Below are 27,012 nucleotides of genomic sequence, written 5' to 3' on the forward strand. Positions count from 1 at the left end.
AGGATCAATGGATCCTATTCCGACGCTAGCTGTGCCTGGTATTTTTCATCCGAGACGAAAAATCCGACAGTTGATTAGCCGTGCAGAAACCGTAGAGGACCATTTTCACTGAGAGGATCTTACACCTTGCCATGGAAGGGAGTACGCATGATTGGAAGAAGGCAATAGAAAAGCAGAGGTTCAGAAGCAACAAAGCATCTCCAGACACTTATCTGAAATTCCCACCAATGAATTACATAAGTAACTTTATCTTATTTTATGTTTTATTTATCTTTTAATTATCAAAACCTCATAACCATTTGAATCCGCCTGACTGAGATTTACAAGATGACCATAGCTTTCTTCAAGCCGACAATCTCCTTGGGATCGACCTTTACTCACGTAAGGTTTATTACTTGGACAACCCAGTGCACTTGCTGGTTAGTTGTGCAGAGATGTGAAAAGTGTGAATCACGATTTTCCACACCAAGTTTTTGGCACCGTTGCCGGGGATTGTTCGAGTTTGGACAACTGACGGTTCATCTTGTTGCTTATACTGGGTAATTTTATTCTATGTTTAAGCCTTTTATATTTTTTTATTTTTTGAAAAATTCAAAAATAATAACAAAATGTTCTTCAAAATTTTTAAGAATGAATTCTAGAGCTTCATGAGATATGGTGAAACCTGGCTGGCTGTTAAGCCATGTCTAGTCTTTTGGACCGAGGTTTCCACCTTCCATTGTAAAAAGGACATGCTTATATGTGTTATATTAAAGCTTGGCTGGCCACTTGGCCATGTCTAATTCTTTTGGACCGGAGCTTTAGAATCACATTGCATGAGCCTTTGGATTCTCATTCATACTTCCATGCTGAATCTTGGCTAGCCATTGGCCATGTCTAATCTTTTGGACCAAAGTTTTAGACTAACATTACGAGAATCCTGGAATTCTTATTAAAAATTTTGAATTTCTTTATTTTCCTTTTCTAAAATAATTTTCGAAAAATACAAAAAAAATATAAAATACAAAAAAATTAATAAATCATAAAAACAAAAAAAATTTGTGTTTCTTGATTGAGTCTTGTGTCAAATTTTAAGTTTGGTGTCAATTGCATATTTTTAATTTTTATTAAATTTTCAAAAATTCATCATGTGTTCTTCATGATCTTCAAATTGTTCTTAATGATTTTCCTTGTTTGATTTTTAATTTTTCTTGTTTTGTGTCTTTTCTTGTTTTTCTTGTGTATTTTCGAATTATTAGTGCCTAAGTTTAAAAATTTCTAAGTTTGGTGTCTTGCATGTCTTTCTTTTCTTAAAAATTTTTAAAAATATGTTCTTGATGTTCATCATCATCTTCAAAGTGTTCTTGGTGTTCATCTTGACATTCAAAGTGTTCTTGCATGTATTATTTATTTTGATCTTAATTTCTTATGTTTTGTGTCAATGTTGTGTTTTTCTCTTTCTTCATTAATTCAAAAAAAATCAAAAATAAGATCTTTCCCTTATTTCACTCATAAATTTCGAAATTTTGGGTTGACTTAGTCAAAAAATTTTTAAAATTTAGTTGTTTCTTGTTAGTCAAGCCAAAATTTCAATTTAAAAATTCTATCTTTTCAAATCATTTTCAAAATCAAATCTTTTTCATTTTTCTTTAATGTTTTTCAAAAATTCTTCAAAAACATTTTCAAAATCTTTTTCTTATTTTTATTTCATATTTTCGAAATTATTGCTAACAATTAATATTTTGATTCAAAAATTTCAAGTTGTTACTTGCCTATTAAGAAATGATCAATCTTTAAATTCTAGAATCATATCTTTTAGTTTCTTGTTAGTCAAGTAATCAATTTTAATTTTCAAAATCAAATCTTTCTAAATTTCTTTTTCAAATCTTTTTCAAGATAAATTTCAATCATATCTTTCAACCATATCTTTTTCAAAACTTAATTTCAAAATCTTTTTCTAACTTCTTATCTTTTCAAAATTGATTTTCAAATCTTTTTCAATTAACCACTTGACTTGTTTGTTTGATTTTAAAAAGTTTACTATTTCTTATCTTTTTCAAAACCACCTAACTACTTTTCTCTCTCCAATTTTCGAAAACCACTAACAACTTTTTCAAAAAAAAAATTTAACTAATTGTTTTAAATTTTAATTTTATTTTATTTCTTTTAATATTTTTGAATACTAACTCATAATTAAAATAAAAACAAAAAATTATTTTTCTTTTCTTTTAATTAAAAATTCGAATACACTCTCTCTCTCTCATCTCTTTCTATTTATTTTATGAAAAAAAGACAAATAGGTCACTGACTTTTTGTCCCGCAGACATTTTCGTCCTTGACCATTGAAAAATACTTTTAAGTCCCTAACCTTCACAAAACTTGGACGGATCAGTCCCTGACGGAGGCATTTGGACGGATCACTCCCTAATGGAGGCATTTAGACAGAGGGACTGATCCGTCCAAGTTTTGTGAAGGTCAGGGACTTAAAAGTATTTTTCAATGGTTAAGGACAAAAATGTCCACAGGACAAAAGGTCAGGGACCTATTTGTCCTTTTCTCTTATTTTATTTCTTTACTAACACTTCTCTTCTTAAAATTTGAACCCTCTCCCTCTCTCTGTGTTCGAATTCTTCTTCTCCTCCCTTCTTCATCCTATTCTTCTATTCTTCTACTTACATAAAGGAATCTCTATACTGTGACATAGATGATTCCTCTTCTTTTCTGTTCTCTTCTTTTTCATATGAGCAGGAACAAGGATAAGAACATTCTTGTTGAAGCTGATCCTGAACCTGAAAGGACTCTGAAGAGGAAACTAAGAGAAGCTAAAGCACAAAACTCTGGAGAGGACCTAACATAAATTTTTGAAAAAGAATAAGACATGGCAGCCGAAAATAACAACAATGGTGGAGATGCAAGGAAGATGCTTGGTGACTTTACTGCACCAACTTCTAACTTCTATGGAAGAAGCATCTCAATTCCTACAATCGGAGCAAACAACTTTGAGCTTAAGCCTCAATTAGTTTCTCTAATGCAGCAGAATTGCAAGTTTCATGGACTTCCATTGGAAGATCCTCATCAGTTCTTAGCTGAATTCTTGCAAATATGTGACACTGTTAAGACCAATGGGGTTAATTCTGAGGTCTATAGGCTTATGCATTTCCCCTTTGCTGTAAGAGACAGAGCTAGGACATGGTTGGACTCACAACCTAAAGAAAGCCTGAACTCTTGGAAAAAGTTGGTCAATGCTTTCTTGGCCAAATTCTTTCCACCTCAAAAGTTGAGCAAGCTTAGAGTGGAAGTCCAAACCTTCAGACAGAAGGAAGGTGAATCCCTCTATGAAGCTTGGGAAAGATACAAGCAATTGATCAGAAGGTGTCCTTCTGACATGCTTTCAGAATGGAGCATCTTATGTATATTATATTATGGTCTGTCTTAATTGTCCAAGATGTCATTGGACCACTCTGCTGGTGGATCTCTTCATCTGAAGAAGACGCCTGCAGAAGCCCAAGAACTCATTGAAATGGTTGCAAATAACAAGTTCATGTATACTTCTTAAAGAAATCCTGTGAATAATGGGACAACTCAGAAGAAAGGAGTTCTTGAGATTGATACTCTGAATGCCATATTAGCTCAGAATAAAATATTGACTCAGCAAGTCAGTATGATTTTTCAGAATTTGACTGGAATGCAAGCTGCATCCGGTAGTACTAAAGAAGCTCCCTCTGAAGAAGAAGCTTATGTCCCTGAGAATCCTGCAATGGAAGAGGTGAATTACATGGGAGAATCCTATGGAAACACCTATAATCCTTCATGGAGAAATCACCCTAATTTCTCATGGAAGGATCAGCAGAAGCCTAATCAAGGCTTCAAAAATAATAATGGTGGGAGAAATAGGTTTGGCAATAGCAAGCCTTTCCCATCATCTTCTGAGCAACAGACAGAGAATTCTAAGCAGAGTCTCTCTGACTTAGCAACCATAGCCTCTAATCTATCTAAGACCACTCTCAGTTTCATGACTGAAACAAGGTCCTCCATTAGAAATTTGGAGGCACAAGTGGGTCAATTGAGTAAAAGAGTTACTGAAAATCCTCCTAGTACTCTCCTAAGCAATACAGAAGAGAATCTAAAAAGAGAGTGCAAGGCCATCAATATACCCAACATGGCCAAATCTGGAGAGAGTCAAAAGGCAGTGAATTCCAATGAGGAAGACCTCAATGGAAGTCTACTAGCCAATAAGGAGTTCCCTATTAAAGAACCAAAAGAATCTGAGGCTCATACAGAGACCATAGAGATTTCATTGAACTTACTGTTACCATTCATGAGCTCTGATGAGTATTCTTCCTCTGAAGAGGATGAAGATATTGTTGAAGAGCAAGTTGCTCAGTATCTAGGAGCAATCATGAAGCTGAATGCCAAGTTATTTGGTAATGAGACTTGGGAGGATGAACCTCCATTGCTCATCAATGAACTGAATGCCTTGGTTCAACTGAAATTACCTCAGAAGAAACCGGATCCTGGAAAGTTCTTAATACCCTGTACCATAGGCACCATGATCTTTGAGAAGGCTCTGTGTGACCTGGGGTCAGGAATAAACCTCATGCCACTCTCTGTAATGGAGAAACTGGGGATCTTTGAGGTACAAGCTGCAAGAATCTCACTAGAAATGGCAGACAAATCAATGAAACAGGCTTATGGACTCGTAGAGGATGTCTTAGTGAAGGTTGAAGGCCTGTACATCCCTGCTGACTTCATAATCCTAGACACTGGAAAGGATGAGGATAAATCTATTATCCTTGGAAGACCCTTCCTAGCCACAGCAAGAGCTGTGATTGATGTGGACAGAGGAGAGTTAGTCCTTCAATTGAATGAGGACTACCTTGTGTTTAAGGCTCAAGGATCTTCTTCTGTAACCATGGAGAGGAAGCATGAAAAGCTTCTCTCAATACAGAGTCAAACAGAGCCCCCACACTCAACTTCTAAGTTTGGTGTTGGGAGGCCACCATTAAGCTCTGAGTCTCTGAGAAGCTCTCTAAGAGCTCACTGTCAAGTTATTGACATTAAAAAAGCGCTTATTGGGAGGCAACCCAATGTTATTTAATTATATTTATTTATATTCCATTGTCATTTTATGTTTTCTTTAGGTTGATGATCATGTGAAGTCATAAAAACAGCTGCAGAATTAAAGCAAAATCAAAAATAGCATCAAAAATAGCACACCCTGGAGGACAAACTTACTCGCGTTTAAACACCAGTAAGGATAGCAGAATGGGCGTTTAACACCCAGTCTGGCAGCATTCTGGGCGTTAAACGCCAGAATGGGCAGCATTCTGGGCGTTTAACGCCAGAAATGGCAGACAGACTGGCGTTTAACGCCAGAAAAGGGTATCTGGCTGGCGTTAAATGCCAGAAAAGGTACCAGAGCTGGCGTTTAATGCCAGAATTAGCACATAGAGGGCGTTTGAATGCCAGAATAGTGCATGGAGCAGAATTTCTTGACACCTTAGGATCTGTGGACCCCACAGGATCCCCACCTACCCCATCTCTTCTTCTCTCCTCTTCATACCTTTTCATAACACTCTTCCCCAAATACCCTTCACCTATCAAATCCTACCCACTTCCCCATATTCTCTTTACCACTCACATCCATCCATCATAAACCCCACATATCCCACCATTCAAATTCAAACCATTTCCCTCCCAAACCCACCCATTCTCACACGGATTCCCTCTCTCTCCTACCCTATAAATACCCTTCCTCACTACCTTCAATTTCACACATCATACACACTACTACCCCCTTGGCCGAAACCACTACTACCCTCCATCTCCTCCATTTCTTCTTCTTCTACTCCTTTTCTTTCTTCTTTTGCTTGAGGACGAGCAAACTTTTTAATTTTGGTGTGGAAAAATCTTTGCTTTTTGTTTTTCCATAACCATCAATGACACCTAAGGCCGGAGAAGCCTCTAGAAAGAGGAAAGGGAAGCTAATTGCTTCCACCTCTGAGTCATGGGAGATGGAGAGATTTATCTCAAAAGCCCATCACTAAGAAGAGGATGGAGCAAACAAGAGAGCCCATTCATGGACCTCAGCAAGAGCATGAGGAAATTCCTCATCAAGAAATCCCTGAGATGCCTCAAGGGATGCATTTCCCTCCACACAACTATTGGGAGCAACTCAACACCTCTGTAGGAGATTTGAGTTCCAACATGGAGCAACTAAGGATGGAGCACCAAGAGCATTCCATCATCCTCCATGAAATTAGAGAGGACCAAAGAGTCATTGATGAGCGGATAATTTATACGCTTTTTGACATTGTTTTTAGTATGTTTTTAGTAGGATCTAGTTACTTTTAGGGATGTTTTTAATAGATTTTGTGTTAAATTCACATTTCTGGACTTTACTATGAGTTTGTGTGTTTTTCTGTGATTTCAGGTATTTTCTGGCTGAAATTGAGGGACTTGAGCAAAAATCAGATTCAGAGGTTGAAAAAGGACTGCTGATGCTGTTGGATTCTGACCTCCCTGCACTCAAAGTGGATTTTCTGGAGCTACAGAACTCGAAATGGCGCGCTTCCAATTGCGTTGGAAAGTAGACATCCAGGGCTTTCCAGAAATATATAATAGTCCATACTTTGGCCAAGAATTGACGACGTAAACTGGCGTTCAACGCCAGCCTTCTGCCCAAATCTGGCGTCCAGCGCCAGAAAAGGATCCAAAACCAGAGTTGAACGCCCAAACTGGCACAAAAACTGGCGTTCAACTCCACAAATGGCCTCTGCACGTGCAACACTCAGGCTCAGCCCAAACACACACCAAGTGGGCCCCAAAAGTGGATTTATACATCAAATACTTACTCATGTAAACCCTAGTAGCTAGTTTATTATAAATAGGACCTCTTACTATTGTATTAGACATCTTTGGATTACCTTATGATCCTTTGATCACGTTTTAGGGGGCTGGCCATCTCGGCCATGCCTGGACCTTCACTTATGTATTTTCATACGGTAGAGTTTCTACACTCCATAGATTAAGGTGTGGAGCTCTGCTGTTCCTCAAAGATTAATGCAAAGTACTACTGTTTTCTATTCAATTCTTCTTATTTCGCTTCTAAGATATCCATTCGCACCCAAGAACGTGATGAAGGTGATGATTATGTGTGACGCTCATCATCCTTCTCCCTTATGAACGCGTGCCTGACACACACTTCTGTTCTACATGAAATAAGCTAGAATGAGTATCTCTTAGATCTCCTAACCAGAATCTTCGTGGCGTAAGCTAGAATGATGGCGGCATTCAAGAGAATCCGGAAGGTCTAAACCTTGTCTGTGGTATTCTGAGTAGGATTCAATGATTGAATGACTGTGACGAGCTTCAAACTCGCGAGTGCTGGGCGTTAGTGACAGACGCAAAAGGAGGGTGAATCCTATTCCAGCATGATCGAGAACCGACAGATGAATAGTCGTGCCGTGACAGGGTGCGTGAGCATATGATTCACTGAGAGGAGGGGATGTAGCCACTGACAACGGTGATGCCCTTGCATACAGCCAGCCATGGAAAGGAGTAAGACTGATTGGATGAAGATAGCAGGAAAGCAGAGGTTCAGAGGAACGAAAAGCATCTCCATTCGCTTATCTGAAATCCCTGCCAATGAATCTACATAAGTACCTCTATCCCTTTTATTGTTTATTTTAATCTAATAAAATATCATGTTTAAATTCGCCTGACTGAGATTTACAAGGTGACCATAGCTTGCTTCAAGCCAACAATCTCTGTGGGATCGACCCTTACTCACGTAAGGTTTATTACTTGGACGACCCAGTACACTTGCTGGTTAGTTGAACGGAGTTGTGTCCACACATAGTAAAGAGCCATAATAATGATTCCATACAATAACAAAGAGTACTACATTAATGTGATCACAATTTCGTGCACCAAGTTTTTGGCGCTGTTGCCGGGGATTGTTTGAGTTTGGACAACTGACGGTTCATCTTGTTGCTCAGATTAGGTAATTTTCTTTTTATTTTCTTTTCAAAAATTTTTCAAAAATATTTTCAAAATTTTCTCATCTGTTTTCGAAAAAAAAAATAAATAAAAATGTTTTCAAAAATAAATTATTCTATGGCTTCAGAATTTTTAAGAATGAATTCTAGTGTTTCATGAAGCATGTTGGAGCCTGGCTGGCTGTAAAGCCATATCTCAATCCTTATACTCAAGAGAAGAGCTTCTTTGTCTTTCTTAGCCAATTGGCTGTTGAATGCAAGGAATGTCAGGCGTGTCATGTCTGAGTTACATACTAAAGCTTGGCTGGCTATTAAGCCATGCCTGACCCTTTGATTGGAGCTTTAGAGCATAAGATTCCTAGAATTCATATTAAAAATTTTGAATCCTTATTTTTCTTTTTTTTTAAATAATTTTCGAAAAATATAAGTTAAAAATCCAAAAAAATCATAAAATCATAAAAAAATCAAAAATATTTCATGTTTCTTGTTTAAATCTTGAGTCACATTATAAGTTTGGTGTCACTTGCATATGCATCTTGCATATTTCGAAAATTCATGCATTCATAGTGTTCTTCATGATCTTCAAGTTGTTCTTGGTAAGTCTTCTTGTTTGATCTTGATGATTTTTTGTTTTGTGTCTTTTCATGTTTATCATATGCATTCTTGAATTCTTAGTGCGTAAGCATTAAAGAATTCTAAGTTTGGTGTCTTGCATGTTTTCTTTGCATTAAAATTTTTCAAAATTGTGTCTATGATGGTCATCTTGGCATTCATAGTGTTCTTGGTGTTCATCTTGACATTCATAGCATTCTTGCATGCATTCATTGTTTTGATCTAAAAATTTCATGCATTGCATGATTTTCATGTTTTTCATAAAAATTTCAAAAATCAAAAAAATATCTTTCCCTTTTTCTCTCATCAAAATTCGAAAATTGAGTTAACTTTTTCAAAAATTTTTAAAAATCAAATTGATTCTCATGAGTCAAATCAAATTTTCAATTTGAAAATATTATCTTTTTCAAAATCTTTTTCAAAAAAATCAAATCTTTTTCAAAACTAATCTTAATCATATCTTTTCAAAAATATCTTCTTATCTTATCTTTTTCAAAAATAACTTTTTCAAAAATATCTTTTCATTAACTAACTAACTAACTTTTTGTTTGTTTCTTAACTTTTTCAAAACCTCCTAACTAACTCTCTCTCTCTCTCATTTTCGAAAATATCTTCCTTCTTTTTCAAAAATATCTTTTCAAAATATCTTTTCTAACTTCCTAACTTCTTATCTTTTCAAAATTTGTTTCAACTAACTAACTAACTTTTTGTTTGTTTCTTAACTTTTTCAAAACCACCTAACTAACTCTCTCTCTCTAATTTTCGAAAATACCTTCCCCTTTTTTCAAAAATTTCTTTTTAATTAACTAATTATTTTTTATTTTTAATTTCAAAAATTTCGAAAAAAAAAATACTAACAACTTTCAAAAACCGATTTTCAAAAATCACTAACTCCTTTTCAAAAATAATTTTCGAAAATCCCCCCCCCCTCTCTCTCATCCTATTCTATTTATTCATTCATTAACTAACATTACTTCCTCACATCATCACCAAATTCGAACCTTCTACTCTATCTGTGTTCGAATTTCTTCTTCTTTTCTTCTACTAACAATAAGGATCCTCTTTACTGTGACATAGAGGATTCCTCTTCTTTTCTTTTGTTCTCCTCTTTCTTATGAGCAGGGACAGAGAAAAAGGCATTCTTGTTGAAGCTGTTCCAGAATCTGAAAGGACTCTGAAGAGAAAATTAAGAGAAGCTAAATTACAACAATCCAGAGACAACTTGATTGAAAATTTCGAACAAGTAAAGGAGATGGCAGCCGAACCCAACAACAATGCAAGGAGAATGCTTGGTGACTTTACTGCACCTAATTCCAATTTACATGGAAGAAGCATCTCCATTCCTGCCATTGGAGCAAACAATTTTGAGCTTAAACCTCAATTAGTTTCTCTAATGCAGCAGAACTGCAAGTTTCATGGACTTCCATCTGAAGATCCTTTTCAGTTCTTAACTGAATTCTTGCAGATATGTGATATTGTTAAGACTAATGGAATAGATCCTGAAGTCTACAGGCTCATGCTTTTCCCTTTTGCTGTAAGAGACAGAGCTAGATTATGGTTGGATTCTCAACCTAAAGACAGCCTGAACTCTTGGGATAAGCTGGTCACGGCTTTCTTAGCCAAGTACTTTCCTCCTCAAAAGCTGAGCAAGCTTAGAACTGATGTTCAAACCTTCAGACAGAAAGAAGGTGAATCCCTCTATGAAGCTTGGGAAAGATACAAACAGTTGACCAAAAAGTGTCCTTCTGACATGCTTTCAGAATGGACCATCCTGGATATATTCTATGATGGTTTATCTGAGCTATCAAAGATGTCACTGGACACTTCTGCAGGTGGATCCATTCACCTAAAGAAAACGCCTGCAGAAGCTCAAGAACTCATTGACATGGTTGCTAATAACCAGTTCATGTACACTTCTGAAAGGAATCCTGTGAGTAATGGGACGCCTATGAAGAAGGGAGTTCTTGAAGTTGATACTCTGAATGCCATATTGGCTCAGAATAAAATATTGACTCAGCAAGTCAATATGATCTCTCAGAGTCTGCATGGAATGCAAGCTGCATCCAACAGTACTCAAGGGGCATCTTCTGAAGAAGAAGCCTATGATCCTGAGAACCCTGCAATAGCAGAGGTGAATCACTTAGGTGAACCTTATGGAAACACCTATAACTCAACATGGAGAAATCATCCAAATTTCTTATGGAAGGATCAAAAGCCCCAACAAGGCTTTAATAATGGTGGAAGAAACAGGTTTAGCAATAGCAAGCCTTTTCCATCATCAACTCAGCAACAGACAGATAACTCTGAACAAAATGCTTCTAATTTAGCAAATCTAGTCTCTGATCTATCTAAGGCCACTGTAAGTTTCATGAATGAAACAAGGTCTTCCATTAGAAATCTGGAAGCACAAGTGGACCAGCTGAGTAAAAGGATCACTGAAATCCCTCCTAGTACTCTCCCAAGCAATACAGAAGAGAATCCAAAAGGAGAGTGCAAGGCCATTGACATAAGTGCCCTGGCCGAACCTGTGAGGAGAGGAGAGGCCGTGAATCCCAAGAAGGAAGACCTCCTGGGACGTTCAGTGACCAATAAGGAGCTTCCCTCTGAGGAACCAAAGGACTCTGAGGCTCATCTAGAGACCATAGAGATTCCATTGAACCTCCTTATGCCCTTCATGAGCTCTGATGAGTATTCCTCTTCTGAAGAGAATGAGGATGTTACTGAAGAGCAAACTGCCAAGTTTCTTGGTGCAATCATGAAGCTGAATGCCAAATTATTTGGCATTGATACTTGGGAAGTTGAACCTCCCTTGTTCATCAATGAACTAAGTGATCTGGATCAACTGACATTGCCTCAGAAGAGACAGGATCCTGGAAAGTTCATAATACCCTGTACCATAGGCACCATGATCTTTAAGGCTCTGTGTGATCTTGGTTCAGGAATAAACCTCATGCCCCTCTCTGTAATAGAGAAATTGGGAATCTATGGGGTGCAAGCTGCTAAAATCTCATTAGAGATGGCAGACAGCTCAAGAAAACAGGTTTATGGACAAGTAGAGGACGTGTTAGTAAAGGTTGAGGGCCTTTACATACCTACTGATTTCATAGTCCTGGATACTGGAAAGGAAGAGGATGAATCTATCATCCTAGGAAGACCTTTCCTGGCCACAGCAAGAGCTGTGATTGATGTTGACAGAGGTGAAATAGTCCTTCAATGGAATGAGAACTCCCTTGTATTCAAAACTCAAGGATCTCCCTCTGCAACCATGGAGAGGAAGCTTGAAAAGCTTCTCTCAAAGCAGAGTCAACCAGAGCCCCCACAGTCAAACTCTAAGTTTGGTGTTGGGAGGCCACAACCAAACTCTAAATTTGGTGTTGAACTCCCATATCCAAACTCTAAGTTTGGTGTTGGAGAGTCTCAACAAAGCTCTGCACATCTGTGAGGCTCCATGAGAGCCCACTGTCAAGCTGTTGACATTAAAGAAGCGCTTGTTGGGAGGCAACCCAATGTTTATCTAATTCTTATTTTTGTTATTTTTCATGTTTTCTTAGGTTCATGATCATGTGGAGTCACAAAATAAATAAAAAAATTGAAAACGGAATCAAAAACAGCAGAAGAAAAATCACACCCTGGAGGAGCATCTGTCTGGCATTCAAACGCCAGAACAGAGCATAGTTCTGGCGCTGAACGCCCAGAATGGGAGCATCCTGGCGCTGAACGCCCAGAACAGGCATGGTTCTGGCGTTCAACGCCAGAGCGCTGAACGCCCAGAGTTGTGTGCAAGGGCATTTTGCATGCCTAAATTGGTGCAGGGATAAAAATGCCTTGACACCTCAAGATCTGTGGACCTCACAGGATCACCTCAGGATCTGTGGACCCCACAGGATCCCCACCTACCTCCACTCACTCTCTTCTCTCTTCTCAATCATCCTCTATTCCCAATAAACACTCTTCCCTATTAACTCTTTACCACTCACATCCAAACAACCACTTTCCTTCAAAATTCAACATCTCTTTCCCACCCATATGGCCGAATACACATCTCCCTCCATCTCCTCCATATCTTCTTCTTATTCTTCTATTCTTTCTTCTTTTGCTCGAGGGCGAGCAACATTCTAAGTTTGGTGTGGTAAAAAGAATAGCTTTTTTGTTTTTTTTTTCATAACCATTGATGGCACCTAAGGCCAGAGAAACCTCTAGAAAGAGGAAAGGGAAGACAAAAGCTTCCATCAAGGGTCTATAGCTCAGTGGTAGAACATTTTACTGCAAATCAAGAGATCCCTGAGATACCTCAGGGGATACATTTTCTTCCACACAATTATTGGAAGCAACTAAGGGTGGAACATCAAGAGCACTCCTTCATCCTTCATGAAATCAGAGAAGATCTAAAAGCAATGAAGGAGGAGCAGCAAAGACAAGGAAGAGACATAGAAGAGCTCAAGGACATCACTAAGGTGGACTCATTCCTTGTTCTTACTTTCTCTGTTTTTCGTTTTCTATATTATGTGCTTATCTATGTTTGTGTCTTCATTACATGATCATTAGTAGTAGTAACTATGTCTTAAAGTTATAAATGTCCTATGAATCCATCACCTCTCTTAAAAAAAAATTGTTTTAAATCAAAAGAACAAGAAGTACATGAGTTTTGAATTTATCCTTGAACTTAGTTTAATTATATTGATGTGGTGACAATGCTTCTTATTTTCTGAATGTATGCTTGAACAGTGCATATGTCTTTTGAAGTTGTTGTTTAAGAATGTTAAATATGTTGGCTCTTGAAAGAATAATGACTAGGAGACATGTTATTTGATAATCTGAAAAATCATAAAAATGATTCTTGAAGCAAGAAAAAGCAGCAAAGAACAAAGCTTGCAGAAAAAAAAAAAAAAAGAGGCGAAAAAAAATTTAGAAGAAAAAGAAAAAGCAAGCAGAAAAAGCCAAAGCTCTTAAAACCAAGAGGCAAGAGCAAAAAGCCAATAACCCTTAAAACCAAAAGGCAAGGGCAAATAAAAAGGATCCCAAGGCTTTGAGCATCAGTGGATAGGAGGACCTAAAGGAATAAAATCCTGGTCTAAGCGGCTAAACCAAGCTGTCCCTAACCATATGCTTGTGGCGTGAAGGTGTCAAGTGAAAACTTGAGACTGAGCGGTTAAAGTCAAGGTCCAAAGCAAAAGAAGAGTGTGCTTAAGAACCCTGGACACCTCTAATTGGGGACTTTAGCAAAGCTGAGTCACAATCTGAAAAGGTTCACCCGATTATGTGTCTGTGGCATTTATGTATCCGGTGGTAATACTGGAAAACAAAGTGCTTAGGGCCACGGCCAAGACTCATAAAATAGCTGTGTTCAAGAATCATCATACTGAACTAGGAGAATCAATAACACTATCTGAACTCTGAGTTCCTATAGATGCCAATCATTCTGAACCTCAATGGATAAAGTGAGATGCCAAAACTATTCAAGAGGCAAAAAGCTATAAGTCCCGCTCATATGATTGAAGCTCTGTTTCATTGATAGTTTGGAATTTATAGTATATTCTATTCTTTTTATCCTATTTTGATTTTCAGTTGCTTGGGGACAAGCAACAATTTAAGTTTGGTGTTGTGATGAGCGGATAATTTATACGCTTTTTGACATTGTTTTTAGTATTTTTTAGTAGGATCTAGTTACTTTTAGGGATGTTTTTAATAGATTTTGTGTTAAATTCACATTTCTGGACTTTACTATGAGTTTGTGTGTTTTTCTGTGATTTCAGGTATTTTCTGGCTGAAATTGAGGGACTTGAGCAAAAATCAGATTCAGAGGTTGAAAAAGGACTGCTGATGCTGTTGGATTCTGACCTCCCTGCACTCAAAGTGGATTTTCTGGAGCTACAGAACTCGAAATGGCGCGCTTCCAATTGCGTTGGAAAGTAGACATCCAGGGCTTTCCAGAAATATATAATAGTCCATACTTTGGCCAAGAATTGACAATGTAAACTGGCGTTCAACGCCAGCCTTCTGCCCAAATCTGGCGTCCAGCGCCAGAAAAGGATCCAAAACCAGAGTTGAACGCCCAAACTGGCACAAAAACTGGCGTTCAACTCCACAAATGGCCTCTGCACGTGCAACACTCAGGCTCAGCCCAAACACACACCAAGTGGGCCCCAAAAGTGGATTTATACATCAAATACTTACTCATGTAAACCCTAGTAGCTAGTTTATTATAAATAGGACCTCTTACTATTGTATTAGACATCTTTGGATTACCTTATGATCCTTTGATCACGTTTTAGGGGGCTGGCCATCTCGGCCATGCCTGGACCTTCACTTATGTATTTTCATACGGTAGAGTTTCTACACTCCATAGATTAAGGTGTGGAGCTCTGCTGTTCCTCAAAGATTAATGCAAAGTACTACTGTTTTCTATTCAATTCTTCTTATTTCGCTTCTAAGATATCCATTCGCACCCAAGAACATGATGAAGGTGATGATTATGTGTGACTCTCATCATCCTTCTCCCTTATGAACGCGTGCCTGACACACACTTCTGTTCTACATGAAATAAGCTAGAATGAGTATCTCTTAGATCTCCTAACCAGAATCTTCGTGGCGTAAGCTAGAATGATGGCGGCATTCAAGAGAATCCGGAAGGTCTAAACCTTGTCTGTGGTATTCTGAGTAGGATTCAATGATTGAATGACTGTGACGAGCTTCAAACTCGCGAGTGCTGGGCGTTAGTGACAGACGCAAAAGGAGGGTGAATCCTATTCCAGCATGATCGAGAACCGACAGAAAATCCACAGAAAATAATGAATCCAACAGCATCAGCAGTCCTTTTTCAACCTCTGAATCTGATTTCTGCTCAAGTCCCTCAATTTCAGCCAGAAAATACCTGAAATCACAGAAAAACACACAAACTCATAGTAAAGTCCAGAAATGTGAATTTAACATAAAAACTAATGAAAACATCCCTAAAAGTAACTAGATCCTACTAAAAACATACTAAAAACAATGCCAAAAAGCGTATAAATTATCCGCTCATCACAACACCAAACTTAAATTGTTGCTTGTCCCTAAGCAACTGAAAATCAAAATAGGATAAAAAGAAGAGAATATACTATAAATTCCAAACTATCAATGAAACATAGCTTCAATCAAATGAGCGGGACTTATAGCTTTTTGCCTCTTGAATAGTTTTGGCATCTTACTTTATCCATTGAGGTTAGAATGATTGGCATCTATAGGAATTCAGAGTTCAGATAGTGTTATTGATTCTCCTAGTTCAGTATGATGATTCTTGAATACAGCTTCTTTATGAGTCTTGGCCGTGGCCCTAAGCACTTTGTTTTCCAGTGTTACCACCAGATACATAAATGCCACAGACACATAATTGGGTGAACCTTTTCAGATTGTGACTCAGGTTTGCTAAAGTCCCCAATTAGAGGTGTCCAGGGTTCTTAAGCACACTCTTCTTTTGCTTTGGACCTTGACTTTAACCGCTCAGTCTCAAGTTTTCACTTGACACCTACACGCCACAAGCACATGGTTAGGGACAGCTTGGTTTAGCCGCTTAGACCAGGATTTTATTCCTTTAGGCCCTCCTATCCACTGATGCTCAAAGCCTTGGGATCCTTTTTATTTGCCCTTGCCTTTTGGTTTTAGGGGTTATTGGTTTTTTCTGCTTGCTTTTTCTTTCTATTTTTTTTTTCTTTTTTTACATTTTTTTTTCGCCTATATTTTTTTTTTTTCCTGCAAGCTTTGTTCTTTGCTGCTTTTTCTTGCTTCAAGAATCATTTTTATGATTTTTCAGATTATCGAATAACATGTCTCCTAGTCATCATTCTTTCAAGAGCCAACATATTTAACATTCTTAAACAACAACTTCGAAAGACATATGCACTGTTCAAGCATACATTCAGAAAACAAGAAGCATTGTCACCACATCAATATAATTAAACTAAGTTCAAGGATAAATTCAAAACTCATGTACTTCTTGTTCTTTTGAATTAAAACATTTTTCATTTAAGAGAGGTGATGGATTCATAGGACATTCATAACTTTAAGACATAGTTACTACTACTAATGATCATGTAATGAAGACACAAACATAGATAAGCACATAATATAGAAAACGAAAAACAGAGAAAATAAGAACAAGGAATGAATCCACCTTAGTGATGTCCTTGAGCTCTTCTATGTCTATTCCTTGTCTTTGTTGCTCCTCCCTCATTGCTTTTAGATCTTCTCTGATTTCATGAAGGATGATGGAGTGCTCTTGATGTTCCACCCTTAGTTGCTTCCAATAATTGTGTGGAAGAAAATGTATCCCCTGAGGTATCTCAGGGATCTCTTGATTTGCAGTCAAATGTTCTACCACTGAGCTATAGACCCTTGATGGAAGCTTTTGTCTTCCCTTTCCTCTTTCTAGAGGTTTCTCTGGCCTTAGGTGCCATCAATGGTTATGGAAAATACAAAAAAAAACTATGCTTTTACCACACCAAACTTAGAATGTTGCTCGCCCTCGAGCAAAAGAAGAAAGAATAGAAGAATAAGAAGAAGATATGGAAATAAAAACTAGGATTATGAGGAGGTAAAGTGGGGATCCTGTGGGGTCCACAGATCCTGAGATGATCCTGTGGTGTCCACAGATCCTGAGGTGTCAAGGCATTTACATCCCTGCACCAATTTAGGCATGCAAAATGCCCTTGCACACAACTCTGGGCGTTCAGCGCCAGGTTGGTGCCCATTTTGGGCGTTCAACGCCCATTTGCTGCCATTTCTGGCGTTGAACGCCAGAACCATGCTTGTTCTGGGCGTTCAGCGCCAGAATGCTCCCATTCTGGGCGTTCAGCGCCAGAACTATGCTCTGTTCTGGCGTTTGAACGCCAGACAGATGCTCCTCCAGGGTGTGATTTTTCTTCTGCTGTTTTTGATTCCGTTTTCAATTTTTATATTTATTTTGTGACTCCACATGATCATGAACCTAAGAAAACATGAAAAACAATAAAAATAAGAATTAGATAAACATTGGGTTGCCTCCCAACAAGCGCTTCTTTAATGTCAATAGCTTGACAGTGGGCTCTCATGGAGCCTCACAGATGTGCAGAGCTTTGTTGAGACTCTCCAATACCAAACTTAGAGTTTGGATATGGGAGTTCAACACCAAACTTAGAGTTTGGTTGTGGCCTCCCAACACCAAACTTAGAGTTTGACTGTGGGGGCTCTGGTTGACTCTGCTTTGAGAGAAGCTTTTCCTCCTTCCTCTCCATGGTTGCAGAGGGAGATCCTTGAGTTTTGAATACAAGGGAGTTCTCATTCCATTGAAGGACTATTTCACCTCTGTCAACATCAATCACAGCTCTTGCTGTGGCCAGGAAAGGTCTTCCTAGGATGATGGATGCATCCTCTTCCTTTCCAGTATCCAGGACTATGAAATCAGCAGGGATGTAAAGGCCCTCAACCTTTACTAAAACGTCCTCTACTTGTCCATAAGCCTGTTTTCTTGAGCTGTCTGCCATCTCTAGTGAGATTTTAGCAGCTTGTACCCCATAGATTCCCAGTTTCTCTATTACAGAGAGGGGCATGAGGTTTATTCCTAAACCAGGGTCACACAGAGCTTTAAAGATCATGGTGCCTATGGTACAGGGTATTATAAACTTTCCAGGATCCTGTCTCTTCTGAGGCAATGTCAGTTGATCCAGATCACTTAGTTCATTGATGAACAAGGGAGGTTCAACTTCCCAAGTATCAATGCCAAACAATTTGGCATTCAGCTTCATGATTGCACCAAGAAACTTGGCAGTTTGCTCTTCAGTGACATCCTCATTCTCTTCTGAAGAGGAATACTCATCAGAGCTCATGAAGGGTATAAGGAGGTTCAATGGAATCTCTATGGTCTCTAGATGAGCCTCAGAGTCCTTTGGTTCCCCAGAGGGAAGCTCCTTATTGACCACTGGACGTCCCAGGAGGTCTTCCTCCTTGGGATTTGCGTCCTCTCCTTCCTTTAAAGGTTCGGCCATGGCGCTTATGTCAATGGCCTTGCACTCTCCTTTTGGGTTCTCTTCTGTATTGCTTGGGAGAGTACTAGGAGGGATATCAGTGATCCTTTTACTCAGCTGGCCCACTTGTGCTTCCAGATTTCTAATGGAAGACCTTGTTTCATTCATGAAACTTACAGTGGCCTTAGATAGATCAGAGACTAGATTTGCTAAATTAGAAGCATTTTGTTCAGAGTTCTCTGTCTGTTGCTGAGTGGATGATGGAAAAGGCTTGCTATTGCTAAACCTGTTTCTTCCACCATTATTAAAGCCTTGTTGGGGCTTTTGATCCTTCCATGAGAAATTTGGATGATTTCTCCATGTTGAGTTATAGGTGTTTCCATAAGGTTCACCTAAGTAATTTACCTCTGCTATTGCAGGGTTCTCAGGATCATAGGCTTCTTCTTCAGAAGATGCCTCTTGAGTACTGTTGGATGCAGCTTGTATTCCATGCAGACTCTGAGAAATCATATTGACTTGCTGAGTCAATATTTTGTTCTGAGCCAATATGGCATTCAGAGTATCAACTTCAAGAACTCCCTTCTTCATAGGCGTCCCATTGCTCACAGGATTCCTTTCAGAAGTGTACATGAACTGGTTATTAGCAACCATGTCAATGAGTTCTTGAGCTTCTGCAGGCGTTTTCTTTAGGTGAATGGATCCACCTGCAGAAGTGTCCAGTGACATCTTTGATAGCTCAGATAAACCATCATAGAATATATCCAGGATGGTCCATTCTGAAAGCATGTCAGAAGGACACTTTTTGGTCAACTGTTTGTATCTTTCCCAAGCTTCATAGAGGGATTCACCTTCTTTCTGTTTGAAAGTTTGAACGTCCACTCTAAGCTTGCTCAGCTTTTGAGGAGGAAATTACTTGGCTAAGAAAGCCGTGACCAGCTTATCCCAAGAGTTCAGGCTGTCTTTAGGTTGAGAATCCAACCATAATCTAGCTCTGTCTCTTACAGCAAAAAGGAAAAGCATGAGCCTGTAGACTTCAGGATCTATTCCATTAGTCTTAACAGTATCACATATCTGTAAGAATTCAGTTAAGAACTGAAAAGGATCTTCAGATGGAAGTCCATGAAACTTGCAGTTCTGCTGCATCAGAGAAACTAATTGAGGTTTCAGCTCAAAGTTGTTTGCTCCAATGGCAGGAATGGAGATGCTTCTTCCATGTAAATTGGAATTAGGTGCAGTGAAGTCACCAAGCATCTTCCTTATATTATTATTATTTTCGGCTGCCATCTCCTTTTCCTGTTCGAAAATTTCTGAAAGGTTATCTCTGGATTGTTGTATTTTAGCTTCTCTTAATTTTTTCTTCAGAGTCCTTTCAGGTTCTGGATCTGCTTTAACAAGAATGTTTTTGTCCTTGCTCCTGCTCATATGACAAAGAAGATGGCACAGAAAAAATAGTAATAATAATATGGATCCTTTACACCACGGTATAGGGATCCTTGTGTTAGTAGAAGAAAAGAATGGAAGAAAATCTGAACTCAGAGAGAGAGGGGGTTCGGATTTTTGGAGAGTTGAAGGAAAGATGTTAGTACATCAATAAACAAATAGAAGAAGATGAGAGGGGGAAGTGAATTTTTGAAAACAATTTTTGAAAAAGAGTTAGTGATTTTTGAAAATAGTTTTTGAAAAAGGTTAGTATTTTTTTCGAAATTTTTTTTTTTAAATAAAAAATAAAAATAATTAGTTAATAAAAAAGAAATTTTTGAAAAAGAGGGAAGATATTTTCGAAAATTAGAGAGAGAGAGTTAGTTAGGTAGTTTTGAAAAAGTTAAGAAAGAAACAAAAAGTTAGTTAGTTAGTTGAAACAAATTTGAAAAGATAAGAAGTTGGGAAGTTAGAGAAGATATTTTGAAATTAAATTTTGAAAAAGATAAGATAAGAAGATATTTTTTTAAAAAGATATGATAGAAATTAGTTTTTGAAAAAGATTTGATTTTTAAAATCACAATTAATGACTTGATTCATAAGAAATCACAAGATATGATTCTAGAACTTAAAGTTTGAATCTTTCTTAACAAGCAAGTAACAAACTTCAAATTTTTGAATCAAAATTTTAATTGATTATGTTATTTTCGAAAATTATGATATAAAATAAGAAAAAGGTTTTTGAAAATTATTTTTTTGGAATTTTCGAAAATAATCATGAATTTTGAAAAAGATTTTGAATTTTGAAAAAGATTTTGAAAAAGATAAGATTTTCAAATTGAAAATTTGATTTGACTCATGAAAAACAATTTGATTTTAAAAATTTTTGAAAAAGTCAATCCAGATTTTCGAATTTGATGAGAGAAAAAAGGAAAGATATTTTTTTTATTTTTGAAATTTTTTTGAACAACATGAAAATTATGCAATGCATGAAATTTTTAGATCAAAACAATGAATGCATGCATGAATGATATGAATGTCAAGATGAACACCAAGAACATTATGAATGTCAAGATGAACATCAAGAACATAATTTTGAAAAATTTTTTATGCAAAGAAAACATGCAAGACACCAAACTTAGAATTCTTTAATGCTTACGCACTAAGAATTCAAGAATGCATATGATAAACATGAAAAGACACAAAACAAAAAATCATCAAGATCAAACAAGAAGACTTACCAAGAACAACTTGAAGATCATGAAGAACACTATGAAAGCATGAAATTTTCAAAAAATGCAAGATGCATATGCAAGTGACACCAAACTTATAATGTGACTCAAGACTCAAACAAGAAACAGAAAATATTTTTGATTTTTATGATTTTCTAATTTTTTTGGATTTTTATTTTATATTTTTCGAAAATTAAAAGGAAAAATAAGGATTCAAAAAATTTTTAATATGAATTCCAGGAATCTTACCATGTTAGTCTAAAGCTTCAGTCCAGGAATTAGACATGGCTCACTAGCCAGCCAAGCTTTCAAAGAAAGCTCTGGTCCAAAACACTAGACATGGCCAATGGCCAGCCAAGCTTCAGCAGGTGATCGTGGATCAACAGCGGGTAGATCAGGAACAGTAGCAGGTGGATTAGCTCCAACTAGCTTGCTCTTGATAACCAATTGCTAGCCTCAGTCCAAATGAATTTAGACATGGCTTTACAGCCAGCCAGGCTGCAACATATAATTACATGGGCTGAAGTGATTAGTTGAATACCAATCCCAAAGTAGTTTGGGTATGGCTTTACAGCCAGATATGATTCAACATATTTCATGAAACACTAGAATTCATTCTTAAAAATTTTTTGAAGCCATAGAATAATTTATTTTTTGAAAACATTTTTATTTTTTTCGAAAATATATGAGAGATTTTTGAAAATTTTTTTGAAAATTTTTTTTTTTTTGAAAATAAAATAAAAAGAAAATTACCTAATCTGAGCAACAAGATGAACCGTCAGTTGTCCAAACACGAACAATCCCCGGCAACGGCGCCAAAAACTTGCTGGTTAGTTGAACGGAGTTGTGATCACACGTGCCATTACCAGGGATTATTAAGATCCCAATTCATTACACCATGATCTCTTTGGGGTATTTTTGATTTCATACAAATACAAAGAGACTAACTTTGAGGATCACAATTTCGTCCACCAGTCATGAGGGAGGAGCAACAAAGGCAAGGAAGAGATATAAAGGAGCTCAAGCACTCCGTAAGATCTTCAAGAGGAAGAACTAGCCGTCATCACGAAGGTGGACCCGTTCTTTAATTTCCTTGTTCTTATTTTTCTATTTTTTGAATTCTATGCTTTATGTTTTGTCTATGTTTGTGTCTTTATTACATGATCATTAGTGTCTAGTGTCTATGTCTTAAAGCTATGAATGTCCTATGAATCCTTCACCTTTCTTAAATGATAAATGTTTTTAATAGCAAAAGAAAGAGAAGTACATGGATTTCAAAATTTATCTTGAAATTAGTTTAATCATTTTGATGTGGTGGCAATACTTTTTGTTTTCTGAATGAATGCTTGAATATTGTATATTTTTTAATTTATTGTTTATGAATGTTAAAATTGTTGGCTCTTGAAAGAATAATTAAAAACGAGAAATGTTATTGATAATCTGAAAAATCATAAAATTGATTCTTGAAGCAAGAAAAAGCAGTGAAGAACACAAAGCTTGCGAAAAAAAAGAAAGAATGGCGAAAAGAGAGAGAGAGAGAGAGAAAGAAAAAGCAAGCAGAAAAAGCCAGTAACCCTTTAAACCAAAAGGCAAGGGTAAAGAGGATCCAAGGCTTTGAGTATTAATGGATAGGAGGGCCCAGAGGAATAAAATCATGGCCTAAGCGGCTAAACCAAGCTGTCCCTAACCATGTGCTTGTGGCGTGAAGGTGTCAAGTGAAAAGCTTGAGACTGAGCGGTTAAAGTCGTGGTCCAAAGCAAAAAGAGTGTGCTTAAGAGCTCTGGGCACCTCTAACTAGGGACTCTAGCAAAGCTGAGTCACAATCTGAAAAGGTTCACCCAGTTATGTGTCTGTGGCATTTATGTATCCGGTGGTAATACTGGAAAACAAAATGCTTAGGGTCACGGCCAAGACTCATAAAGTAGCTGTGTTCAAGAATCAACATACTGAACTAGGAGAATCAATAACACTATCTGAATTCTGAGTTCCTATGGATGCCAATCATTCTGAACTTCAAAGGATAAAGTGAGATGCCAAAACTGTTTAGAAGCAAAAAGGCTACAAGTCCCGCTCATCTAATTGGAACTAAGTTCATTGATAAGTTTGGAATTTATTGTATTTTCTCTTCTTTTTATCCTATTTTGTTTTTAGTTGCTTGGGGACAAGCAACAATTTAAGTTTGGTGTTGTGATGAGCGAATAATTTATACCATTTTTGGCATTATTTTTACATAGTTTTTAGTATGTTTTAGTTACTTTTTATTATATTTTTATTAGTTTTTATTCAAAAATCACATTTCGGGACTTTACTATGAGTTTGTGTGTTTTTTCTGTGATTTCATGTATTTTCTGGCTGAATTGAGGGACCTGAGCAAAAATCTGATTCAGAGGCTGAAAAAGGACTGCAGATGCTGTTGGATTCTGAACCTGATGCACTCAAAATGGATTTTCTGGAGTTACAGAGGCCCAATTGGTGCGATCTCAATTGTGTTGGAAAGTAGACATCCTGGGCTTCCCAGCAATATACAATAGTCCATACTTTGCCCGAGATTTGATGGCCCAAACTGGCGTCCAAAGCCAGCCTAAAACATCTTGGCGTAAAATGCCCAAACTGGCACCAGAATTGGAGTTAAACGCCCAAACTGGCACCAAAGCTGGCGTTTAACTCCAGGAACAGCCTATGCACGAAAAAGCTTCAATGCTCAGCCCAAGCACACACAAAGTGGGCCCCGAAAGTGGATTTCTGCACTATCTGCACTTAGTTACTCATTTTCTGTAAACCTAAGTCACTAGTTTAGTATAAATAGCACTTTTTACTATTGTATAGAAGACTTTTGATCCAATTTTCATACTTTGGAGCTGAGACCATTGTTCACGTTTTGGAGGCTGGCCATTCGGCCATGCCTAGACCTTTTTCACTTATGTATCTTCAACGGTGGAGTTTCTACACCCCATAGATTAAGGTGTGGAGCTCTGCTATTCTTCATGAATTAATGCAATTACTACTATTTTCTATTCAATTCATGCCTACTTCTTCTCCAAGATATACTCTCGTACTTAATTCAGTTAAGTCAGAATGAAGGGTTGACCCGTGACAATCACCCAATCTTCGTTACTCGCTTATCCAAGATCCGCGTGCCTGACAACCACAAAGCGGTCTATATGATGTTCAACGTAGTCATTGGACAACAGCTTCAGTATATTCTCTTGGATATCTAATACACGGACCGAGTCGGTGAGATTAGTATCTTCGTGGTATAGGCTAGAACCAATTGACAGCATTCCCAGAATCCGGAAAGTCTAAATCTTGTCTGTGGTATTCCGAGTAGGATCTGTGAAGGAATGACTGTGACGAGTTTCAAACCTGCGAATGTTGGGCACAAGTGACCGTGTGCAAAAGGATCAATGGATCCGATTCCGACGCTAGCGGGAATCGACAGATGATTAGCCATGCGGTAGCTGTGCCTGGTATTTTTCATCCGAGACGAGAAATCCGACAGTTGATTAGCCGTGCAAAAACTGTAGAGGACCATTTTCACTGAGAGGATCTTACAGCTTGCCATGGAAGGGAGCACGCATGATTGGAAGAAGGCAATAGAAAAGCAGAGGTTCAGAAGCAACAAAGCATCTCCAGACGCTTATCTAAAATTCCTACCAATGAATTACATATGTAACTTTATCTTATTTTATGTTTTATTTATCTTTTAATTATCAAAACCACATAACCATTTGAATCCGTCTGACTGAGATTTACAAGATGACCATAGCTTGGTTCAAGCCGACAATCTCTGTGGGATCGACCCTTACTCACATAAGGTTTATTACTTGGACGACCCAGTGCATTTGCTGGTTAGTTGTGCGAAGATGTGAAAAGTGTGAATCACGATTTTCCACACCAAAGTTCAATAATATTAATGCATATTAGGTATCTATTGAAAAGAATGCATGAGTATGTGGAAAAAAAGTGAATAATGGGTAGCTAGGTTTTGCATTAGAATTGTATAGGTTGTTATATGTTAGGTGAGAACTTAAGTTAGCTAAAGATTCAAATTCTAGTCCACTTGACCATATACATCGTCACCCTTATCCTAGCCTCGTTACAACCTTTAGAAAAGTCCTCATGATACTTGTATGCATACACTGAACAATTGTTGATTTTTTTTATGAAAAATAAATCTTAGAGAGCAAGATTAGAAGAGAATTGAGTGAATCAACCCGATACACCTGAGCGGCTAGAGCGTATAGACATTCCGTAAGGAGTTCGATTGCTCAATTCTATGTTTTCACCTAGTATTATCTCTTATCTTGCAAGTTTGTAAACTCGTTTCTATTATTCAAATCAATTGAAGATTTGACTTGAATGATATTGCTTTTGGCCCTCTTTATTTATATGTTCTCTTAAAAAATGATTTATTTTGACCAAGTAAATAGAAGTAAATAAAGTAGATAGAGGTAGGTAGTATTAGGCAGGTTCATTGCATGCATTTAGATAGATTGCATTGAATAAATGTTGATACCCCTTTCTTAAATCTTTCTTGTTATTTAGCATGAGGACATGCTATTGTTTAAGTGTGAAAAGTTTGATAAACCACAATTTTATGGTCAATTTTGGGTTGAATTGAATAGATTTTATCAACTTATTTTGCATTTATTCACTGAAATAGCATAGTTTTATGAATACCTCCTAATTGTGCTTAATAATTAAAAACATACTTTTTAGGCTCTTAAATTGCTAAATTTAATTCGCTTTAATTCCATTTGATGCCTTGATGTGTTTGGTGAGTGATTTCAGGCATAGAAGGCAAAGATGGCTTGAAGAAGTAAAGAAAAAGCGTGAAAAAGTGGAGAATTCATAAAGAAATGAAGTTTGGAGTTCCTCATGGAAATGCGTACGCATGCCTTATACGTACGCATCTTTTGGAAGATCGTCAATTTGCGTGTACGTATCCCCCATACGTACGCATGACTGTTAGCATGTGATTTACTTAAATAAACATGTGGGTCGCGATTTCAGGGCTTTCTTGGGCCCAATCTAACTCATTTCTAAAGTATTTGATGCAATTCTCAAGGAGGATCAAGGGAGAGCAATTAGGATAGCTTAAGAACATGTTTTAGGGTAGTTTTCTAGAGAGAGAAGCTCCCTCTTCTCTCTAGAAGTTAGGGTTTTTAGCTTAGTTTTCTCTTTAATTTCAAATTTTGATCTTGTTCTAGTGTAGTTTTCTTTATATTTTCATGCCTTTGTAGTTTAATTCTCTTAGTTTCTCTTGTTAATTTTTCATTTTTGCCACTTTTAGTTTTATGAACTGTTGTTGAATTTTGATTTTCTTTAATGCAATTTATATTTTCATGTTTATTGTTGCTCCTTTTAATTGTTGCTATTGCTTTCTTACATTTGGTAGTTGTGGATTTTATTATTCTTACAATTTAATCATATTTTAATTTTATGCCTTCCAAGTGTTTGTGAAAATGCTTCTCTTAGTTTTAGGATAGAATTTTACACTATTGGCTTGAAATTGAGTATTCGAGGTGACCTTGAGTCACTAATGATCGAATTGATTGATAATTTAGAGATTTTAATTAATCTCGTTTCCGTTAACGAGTAAGACCTATGGATTGAGATTGATTAAACTCGGTTGAATTATCTTACAATTTAGAGATTAACTAATAGGGTTTGTTCTTGTAATTGTCATGTCATAGTTAGTGAGACGAGAGTTGTTGATGTCCAATATTGATTGTGATATAGGATTGTTAGTTGTTCTTGTTTCCAATGATGAGTAAGACCTATGAATTAAGA

At 37.2% G+C, this 27,012-nt stretch overlaps 3 non-coding genes across 3 annotated transcripts; 1 reads left to right on the forward strand and 2 right to left on the reverse strand.

The window, feature by feature from the left end:
• Positions 1 to 3,262: 3,262 nt before the first annotated feature.
• LOC148567052 (small nucleolar RNA R71) lies at positions 3,263 to 3,370 on the reverse strand. The gene has a single exon (XR_015882207.1). It is a non-coding gene; the product is annotated as a small nucleolar RNA R71 (small nucleolar RNA).
• A 6,869-nt stretch (positions 3,371 to 10,239) lies between these two features.
• Positions 10,240 to 10,347, reverse strand: LOC148567053 (small nucleolar RNA R71). Its single transcript, XR_015881440.1, has one exon. It is a non-coding gene; the product is annotated as a small nucleolar RNA R71 (small nucleolar RNA).
• Positions 10,348 to 19,348: 9,001 nt separating this feature from the next.
• LOC148567054 (small nucleolar RNA R71) lies at positions 19,349 to 19,456 on the forward strand. Its single transcript, XR_015881653.1, has one exon. It is a non-coding gene; the product is annotated as a small nucleolar RNA R71 (small nucleolar RNA).
• The last annotated feature ends 7,556 nt before the right edge of the window (positions 19,457 to 27,012 follow it).

This window comes from Arachis ipaensis, chromosome B4 (assembly GCF_059453495.1).
Source record: "Arachis ipaensis isolate K30076 ecotype BB chromosome B4, ASM5945349v1, whole genome shotgun sequence".
NCBI classification, from domain to species: domain Eukaryota; kingdom Viridiplantae; phylum Streptophyta; class Magnoliopsida; order Fabales; family Fabaceae; genus Arachis; species Arachis ipaensis.